The sequence below is a fragment of the Elaeis guineensis genome, chromosome 6, assembly GCF_000442705.2.
Source record: "Elaeis guineensis isolate ETL-2024a chromosome 6, EG11, whole genome shotgun sequence".
NCBI classification, from domain to species: Eukaryota; Viridiplantae; Streptophyta; class Magnoliopsida; order Arecales; family Arecaceae; genus Elaeis; species Elaeis guineensis.
This window is the reverse complement of record NC_025998.2, coordinates 111,674,316-111,683,741: the sequence shown is the minus strand read 5'-3', so window position 1 is coordinate 111,683,741 and position 9,426 is coordinate 111,674,316.

The following is a 9,426-nucleotide window of genomic DNA, read 5'->3' as shown; positions in this document are numbered from 1 at the left end:
ATAGCAAACTAATCAAATTGAGAGAAGAGAAAAAGAGAGAGAGACAGGCATGTGAAGAGAGAAGTCCTTCATCTTCTACAGCTCTTCCTTTGTTGCCGCCTCCTCTCCTTAGGCGTGGATCCTTCTTGGGTATTCTACCTGCTAGTGTGAGGTGTCACATCATCACATCTCATCCCTCGATTGATTGTGTATGCGAAGCCAATTGAATTGGTGTTCATCCAGCTTTTCTACGGTGTCTGACGTGCATGCGAAGTAGAGGGTCTGCATATCCAGACCTCCGTGAAAGTTTATATCAGATAATTTGAGATTTGATCTTTGGTTCTACTATAATTTAGGTAAATATTTGATCCTTAAATAAGAAAAATATTAGAAAAAAATTTTAGATGCAACCTGGGCATTCTGGAGGGAAACTGTTTCCTTCCCTTCAATTGGTATCAAAGCAGGCCTGAAATATATATGTAAAATAAAATTTTTTATGATTATTTATATGAGATATAATTAAAATTTTTTATATAATATTAAATTTTATTTAAATCTATTTATATAAAATTTTTGATCTAATTTTGATTAGATTAGAGGTGCCTAATCAATGGTTGATTGAGGTTGTTATAAATCTGTTATAACAGAATTCTGCTGTTGCTAAATTTTTGATGAAAAATAATATAAATTAAAAATCTATTTTAAATATATTTTAATAAAATTTTAATTTTATTATTTTTTTTATAAAGTGAAGATTATCTCAGATTTAAATTGAATCCATTTTGATGGATATTTAGATCTGAATCCAATCATAATTCAATACTGTGCGAAAATAGATTATACCAAAAATTAATTATTTATACATTTATATTTGTATCTAATTATTTTTTTATTTGATATCAAATCTAAAATTGATATTTTATAATCAGTATAAGATATGTTTTAGATTTGATATGATGTATATGATACATCAAATCTAATTAGACTAGATGAAGAACATAATTGATGAGATCAAGAATATGTTTAAGACATAAAATAGTTTTATGAATAATTGTATATTGATGTAATTATACATAAAATTAGATTTTAGATCTTAGTAGCCTAGTACTCGAATTGATGAGATCACCAGACCATCTAGTCATAAGAGATTGAAGAGATTAATCTCTCTTTTGCCTATCGATGGGTTCTCTTATGATGTGTAGGGGGGTCGTTGTGATCTAATTTCGTGAAAAAAAATATGAATAGATTTTTATATATTATTTTGATCATAAATATATTTGAATTAGATCTAAAATAATTTATGATTCATTATAATAGGATAAAATTTAGATATAAAATTATTTTAGATCTGAATTACATGTTAAATATGATGTAATTGGTATTGATCTAAAAGTTGTCATGATACATGAGATGTATGAATGAAGTTTAGATCATACCTATGTATGTTTAATTGATAAACATATTATAAAAATTTATTTTTATGTATTGAAACATATGGTATGCTTCACTTGAAACCCTTGTAGAATAGTTCTACAAACTGAAACATATGTTTCATGCACTTAATTTTGAATTAAGTTTGAATGATCTAAAATTGAGAATTGAAGATCATTAAGACACCACATAATATGATGAGTAAAGGGTTAGCATGAATCAGATCTTTTTAATGGGTTAGACCTAGGGTAAGGAACACATATGGACCAAGTAAAAAAATTGATTAAATCTAATCAAGTGTTGAATTAGATTAGGTCAGTATTTTTCTAAATCAATCTCAATAGTTGAAGTTTGATCAAGTCCATGTGTTTGACCCTAATAAATAGACCATAATCATGGCTCCGTGGTTAAGCTCGAATCTTTTAGTGTGCCAAATCGAAACTAATTAATTAGTTGGTATCTAAGATAAGTTTGGCAGATTCGATCAAGTAGATTTTAATTAGGAGCTATTCATCTAGATGCGTCTACGATGAGTTAAGGGCAGATTCTTTCTGCTGATCTCACTTACTTGGCCAACATGGTAGATTATATTTTGATTAGGTCACTAGTCAATTGGTGCAAACCCATGCCATTAAGGTGAATCAGTGTGACTGATTTAGGTATTTTTAGATCAGCTTGTGTTTAATCCTTTACATGACTTGGTAAAGTCAGTGGAAGAATTTGTAGCTTACAGGTCGACTTCTTCTCTTATTCTCAGGTCAATGAAATCAAATCTTCTAAATTATTAGGTCTATAAAGTGATAAAATTATGAGATAACTTGGTCATTGCTTCCCATTAAGGTGTATGATAATGAATCCAATATTTCAAATAGGCATTGGAGGTGCCACATGCCTGGTGTCTATTACGTATTAGAATTATTATTCATCATATGACCATCATGATGTACCTTCAGATCAATGCTCAGATTGGTCGAACCACACTCAGGCCTGGATATCTGTTTGTTGGATGCACTTGATATGTCATGTTAATTGTTGGACCTAATCAGGATTTTCAGTGGAGGCGCCACACACCTGCTGAAGGGATGTCTGGGGTAAAATCTAATGTTAGAAGTTGTTTGGAGAAATAATTGGTTATGAACCTACCCATGGATGCACTAGGGTTAGTCAAGCTACACTCAAGCCCAAATGCAGTCTGTATGGATTCTAGTACCCGCTAAAGAATTAATGTAATTTCTCGAGTTGAAGATAAACGCTATCAATTCACAAAAAATAGTGAGAGGACCTTTAGACTAAAGTCTATATCTTTTTTATTAAAAAAATAATTCATATACCAATAGGCTAATATTTTTTTCTTTCAGTTATGGCCAACACACTATCCCTCTGTTCACTGTTGGACAGGGACAAGCTCACCGGACCCAACTTCAATAGCTGGTATCGAAAGTTAAAGATCGTGTTGGAGCACAAGAGAATTTTGTATATCCTTACAGATCAGGCACCTGATAAACCTATAGCCAATGCTCCTCGTGCTGTGAGAGACACTTACATGAAGTGGCTCAATGATTGCATGATTGTGCGTTGCGTGATGAGGATAGCTATGAACGATAAACTTAGTCATAAGTTCGAGGATGCACAGTCTGAGGAGATAATTCAAATATTGAATGAGTCCTTCGGTACCCCTAAAGATGCGAAGAGACATAAAACCTCCTGCGCAGTATTCAATGTCCATATGCAAGAGGAAGCTTTAGTTATCGATCATGTATTATACATGATTGAGCAGATTGAACGTCTTAGTAAACTTGATTTTTCATTGCATGAACAGTTAGGCAAGGATGCTATCCTCAATTTGCTACCAAAATTCTACCTACCCTTTCTCAGTCATTATAGAATAACTAAGCCTGCAGTAAACTACCATGGTTTCTAGGGTTATCGTAGACTTTTGAGAAGGATCACCAGCTCCAAAAGGAGCCAGTGAATTTAGTGAGAGGTTCATCTGTAGGGCGTTGATCCTCTAGGAGAGAAAAGAAGAAAAATATACAAAAATCTCGTGCCGCCGATCTCAAGCAGAGCAAACCGTCAAAAGTTAATAAGAGCCAGGTAGAGTGCTTCTTCTGCAAGAAGTTAGATCATTGGAAAAAGAATTATCTTACTTTTATAGCGATCCTTGACCTAAACAGGCCTAAGAACAAGAGAAAGAGGCAAGTGGTTGCTTCACAAGGTATTTATATGATAACACCTTATAATTTCTCTATTTGTAATACTACTATCTGGGTATTGGATATCGGAAGTCCTATTAATATATGCAATTCATTGCAGGGCCTATAGGTAAGTAAAAAATATCGAGAGGGCGAGCGGTTCCTTAATGTTGGAGATGGAAGCCTTGTTTTAGTTCTGATCTTAAAAACTTTGCAGCTCATCTTCGAGTTTAGTAGTGTGATGTTAGATAATTATTGTCTCTCCTTTATGATGAATGTCATCTCTGTAGGCTTTTTGGCCAAACTTGATTACAAGTTTATAATAAAGGATGATTTTTGTGCTATCATTATGAATGATACTACAATTATATGTGGACAATTAAAACATGGCATATACATAATATCATGGTCTGTTAGTGTAATGTACACACCTAGTAAATAACCCAAAATAGATAATATCAGCGAATCCTACCTTTGGCATTGTAGGTTTGGTCATGTGAACAAGAGTAGGATTGACAAGTTGATCAAAGAATGTGTCCTTGAGATAGATGATTGTGAATCATTGCCTACCTATGAATTTTATCTACTTGGTAAGATGACTAAGTCACCTTTTAAAGAAAAAGGTGAAAAAGCCAGTGATGTCCTAGGTCTAATACATACTGATGTCTGTGGGCCTATGAACATAAGTGCCAGAGGAGGATACTACTACTTCATTATGTTTACAGACGACCTATCGAGGTATGGGTATGTCTATCTTATGAAGCATAAGTCAGAATCATTTGAAATATTCAAATGAATTCATGCTGAAGTAGAGAAACAAACTGGAAAGAGTATTAAAATCTTTCAATCAAACCGAGGAGGTGAATACCTCACCAGTGAGTTTCTGACATATCTGAAAGAGAATAAGATTCTCTCACAATCGACCCCTCCTGGAACACCACAACATAATGGTGTATCCAAGAGGAGGAATTGAACCTTATTAGACATGGTCTGATCCATGATGGGCTTTTCCAGTCTGTCAATATCTTTTTGGGGATATGCTCTAGAGACTGTCTGCTATATTTTGAATAAGGTGCCTAGCAAGTCTATCGATAAAACTCTATATGAGATATAGACTAGACGTAAGTCGATGCTCCCATATCTTAGGATCTAGGGGTGTCCAGCTTATGTCAAGTGTTTAAAGACAGATAAGCTTAGATCGAAATTTGATAGATGCTTGTTCGTAGGGTACCCAAAGGAAACTAAAGGATACTACTTCTACCTCGCTGCAAAATAAAAGGTGTTTGTTAGCAGTCGGGCAATCTTTTTGGAAAAGAAGTTTCTTGGTGAAGGAGCTAATGCCTGTAAAATTGAACTTGATGAAGTTCATGAGGTGGAAGGATTGATACATACAGAATTGGGTTCGATTGGTGAATCGAATCTGGAGCCAGTAGAGGCACCATTAAGGAGATCTGGTAGAGTACCGCGTCAGCCGGACAGATACTATGGTTTCCTGGTCTGGGACGGTGATCTTATTGAATATGATGAGAACGATGAGGATCCGATCATCTATATGGAGGCCATGCAAAGGTCCAACTCTCAAAAATAGTTTGAGGCCATAAAGTCCGAGATGGAGTCCATGGAGATCAATAGTGTCTGGATACTAGTTGATCCATCCGAAAGGATAAAATTCATAGGGTGTAAATAGATTTTTAAGAGAAAAAGAGGAGCGGACGAAAAGATAGAGACCTATAAAGCTCATCTAGTTGCTAAGGGTTACCGTCAGCATTATGGTATTGACTATGATGAGATGTTCTCTCCTGTGGCAATGCTCAAGTCCATTCGAATTATACTTACTGTTACTGCACACTTAGATTATGAGATCTGACAGATGGATGCCAAAACTATTTTTTTTAATGGAGAGCTAGAAAAAGAGGTGTATATGATACAACCTGAAGGGTTCACATCCATAGACAAGTCGAAAGTGTGCAAGCTGAAAAGGTCAATTTATGGACTTAAGCAGGTATCGAGGAGTTGGAACATGTGTTTTGATAAAATAATCAAAATGAATGGCTTTGTTAGAAACAGAGAAGAGCCTTGCGTCTATAAATGGACTTCCGATTATGTGGTTATTTTTCTCGTGCTGTATGTGGATGACATACTGTTACTAGAAAATGACATCCCAACTTTACAGAGTATGAAGCTATGGTTATCATCACAGTTCTCCATGAAGGACTTGAGAGAAGCATCCTACATCCTAAGGATGAATATCTATAAAGATAGATCTAGAAGGTTGCTTGAATTGTCTCAATCTACGTACATTGACATCTTGTTGAAGTGGTTCAACATGGATAATTTCAAGAAAAGCTATCTTCCGATAGGTCATAGAATTACTCTTTCTAAGAAGGATTGTCCGGCAACTCCTAAGGAGAGAGAGCGCATGAGTATAATACTATATGCTTCGACAGTGGGATCTATCATATACGTTATGACATGTACGAGGTCGGATGTGGCCTATTTACTAGGGATAGTGAGTAGGTACCAGTCAGATCTGGGTGAGAAGTAGTGAAAGATTGCAAAAGTAATTCTTAAGTATTTGAGAAATACTAAAGATCAATGGCTTATCTATGGAGACTCTGATCTGAAACTTGTGGGATATACTGATTTCAGTTTTCAATCATATTGTGATGACAGCAAAAGCGTGTTGGGCTACGTATTTACCTTGAATGGAGGAGCTACTTGCAGAAAAAGTTTTAAGCAACATACTGTGGTCGATTCTGTATGTAAAGTGGAATACATTGCTGCATCGGATGCTGCAAAGGTGTGGTTGTGAAAGTTTATTATCAAGCTAGGAGTTGTACCTTCCATTGATGGTCTTATCCTACTGTATTATGACAGCTCCAGTTCCATAGCTCAGATGAAAGAACCTAAGTAACACTATCACACTAAACATATTCTGCATCGCTATCACCTAGTTCGAGAGATCATGAACCAAGGTGATGTCGAGCTTCAGAACATCGATGGAAAGGAGAACCTAGTTGACGCCTTTACTAAAGCTCTCAGGATCAAAGAGTTCGATGACTTAAAATGGAAGATGGATATAAGATACTGCCCTAATTGACTTTAGTCCAAGTGGGAGTTGTTGAAAATTATGTCCTAAAATCAATCGTGTGATGATTGAGTTTATCCTTGTATATGAATTATTGATTATTGAATAATAGTTATTCTGATATTTTTTATCACAAAGTGACATCTTTCTTGAACTCTTGTACTGTGATGAAGTTTCTAGAATTATGCTAGTGTACGATAAAGAGAGGATTTATCATATAGTTCTTAAACAAGTTCACGATCAAATGATACATCATTACGGGATGATGACGTTTATCGAGTGAAGGTCATGGTGTGCCATATAGATTGGTTGTCCTCTTAACCAAGGAGTGTGGTGACACTAATATGGCATACAGGTAAAATATAATGGTACATCATCACTGAATAAGTGACTCACTTGCTAAGCATTCTACTGTCAAGAGCTGCTCGTGAAATATATGGGCATAAATATCCTTCAGACCTGAGATCACCATAGTGACTTGCAAGCAACTCACTGTGCTTTGGTGCCGAACTACTTGAATTTTTAATACAGTGATAGAAGGCTACTGGGTATAGTCAAGTACTTGCGAAGTTTGTGTGTGGATCAAGATGGGATTGACCCCTCCAGATTATTAGAGTTGATGTATTGCTGTATTTTAATTTAGTAAAGCCTTGGCCAGGATAATTCATGAGATGGATTTGAAAGGTTGAAATACAATGTGGATGAAGCAATCTCGGTTGACAGTTAACCTGAGACCATCCTAGAGCTTCAAGGATCAAAAGGATGAATTATGCAGTAACCATGAGTATGGGTTTTGAAATATTTCTTTGCGATAATTTGATCTATCTGGACATCAAGAACCATTGCTAGATAGTATCTCGATTAGTATAAGAATTGGTTCCTGTGCTACCGGCTTAGTGTTTGAACCTATAGAGTCACGCACACAAGTCAGACAAAGTAGGAAGGAATTGACCTATGTTTATATATCTAATCTGGAAGTACTTGACTTGATTGAACATATAAGCTAACTTGATTGAGAATTAAGTTATGGGTCAAACAGGATTGAAGAGTTGACTATGTCTAGCTAGCACTACACATGAGGTTCAGGTTTAATTTCGGAGATGAACAATTTCTATCTATGATCTATAGAACATATGAAAGATTAGATTTAATTACTAATTAATTATATATTAGATCTGAATTAATTAGACTTAAATAGATTCAAAATCCAAGTTAGATTTGGTACAAAAGTCCTAAAGAGTTTAAGATTGACAGCCTTTCAAAATTATTTCAAACTGGCTTCGAATTAGATTCGAATCGGATCTGTTTTGGATGAGATATGAGTATTCCTACTTGCACTGGAAATACACACTCATGAAGCATGACAAAAAATTGATTTGGTGCTTATTTGGGATGTCCCAAGTGGGTGTGGGAGTGGGTGCAAAGTGGATGTCATAAGGGATGGCAATTATATCTCATATAGGAGTCCTTCTTTCATGAGTATTGGACTAATTCAAATCAGATTTAAATAAAGAATCCTCCTTTCATTGGATCATGAGAATTATCTATAAATAGAGAGGGTCTCTACCTATGGATGATAGAAGAGAATAGAATAGCAAACTAATCAAATTGAGAGAAGAGAAAAAGAGAGAGAGACAGGTGTGTGAAGAGAGAGGTTCTTCATCTTCTACATCTCTCCCTTTGTTGCTGTCTCCTCTTCTTGGGTGTGGATTTTTCTTGGGTATCCTACCTACTAGTGTGAGGTGTCACATCATCACATCTCATCCCTCGATTGATTGTTTATGTGAAGCCAATTGGATTGGAGTTTATCCTTCTTTCTTACAGCGTCTGACGTGCATGCGAAGTAGAGGGTCTGCATATCCAGGCCTCTGCAAAGATTTATATTAGATAATTTGGAATTTGATCCCTGGTTTCACTGTGATTTAGGTAAGGATTTGATCCTTAAACAAGTAGAATATTAGAGAAAATATTTAGATGCAACCTGGATATTCTAGAGGAAAACTGTTTCCTTCCCTTCAATAGCCTTGTGGATAGCACAACAAATTATAGTGTTCTAGTTAAGTTGACCCTTCAATCCCATATGGTCATACTTAAACAATGTTGCCCTTGTGGATAGCACAATAAAGCAACACTATTCAAAATATACCATAAGCATCAATATGCACTTGATCAACGTTATATCAATTTCTATAGTAAGCCTTGTGGATAGCACAACAAGCTCACTAAGATCTTGACATACTCTATTGATCGAGTTCGAAGGAAGGCCCTTGTAGTGTCTACATCACTAATCAATTTAAGTTCAAAATTTAATAAGATCAAATTGGCCAAGTCAGTAGGTGGGAGGCTCCCCGTAGCTTTTCTTAGATACCAACATAGTTGGCCAGACCAGCATACGGACCTAATTAGGAAACCATCTATCATATTTTCCTCGACACCAATTGATCTAAAGAATTTGACTTTTGAATTGAACATGAATCCCAACATTACAACTTAATATAATTTTTAAGAGGAACTTTGAACTGGTCTCGACACATCCTAATTACATCTATATAAAATGTACTCTACATATTATGCAATATCACATGTAATCACCAATCATACTAGCAATCATATAATCATGCCAAAAAATTAAATAAGGGTGCAATTGAAATCATAACATATGACAAGCATATCCAAGAAATACAACTAATCCTAATCATATTAGGCATGCGTAACACCCTTAACCATACATCGATT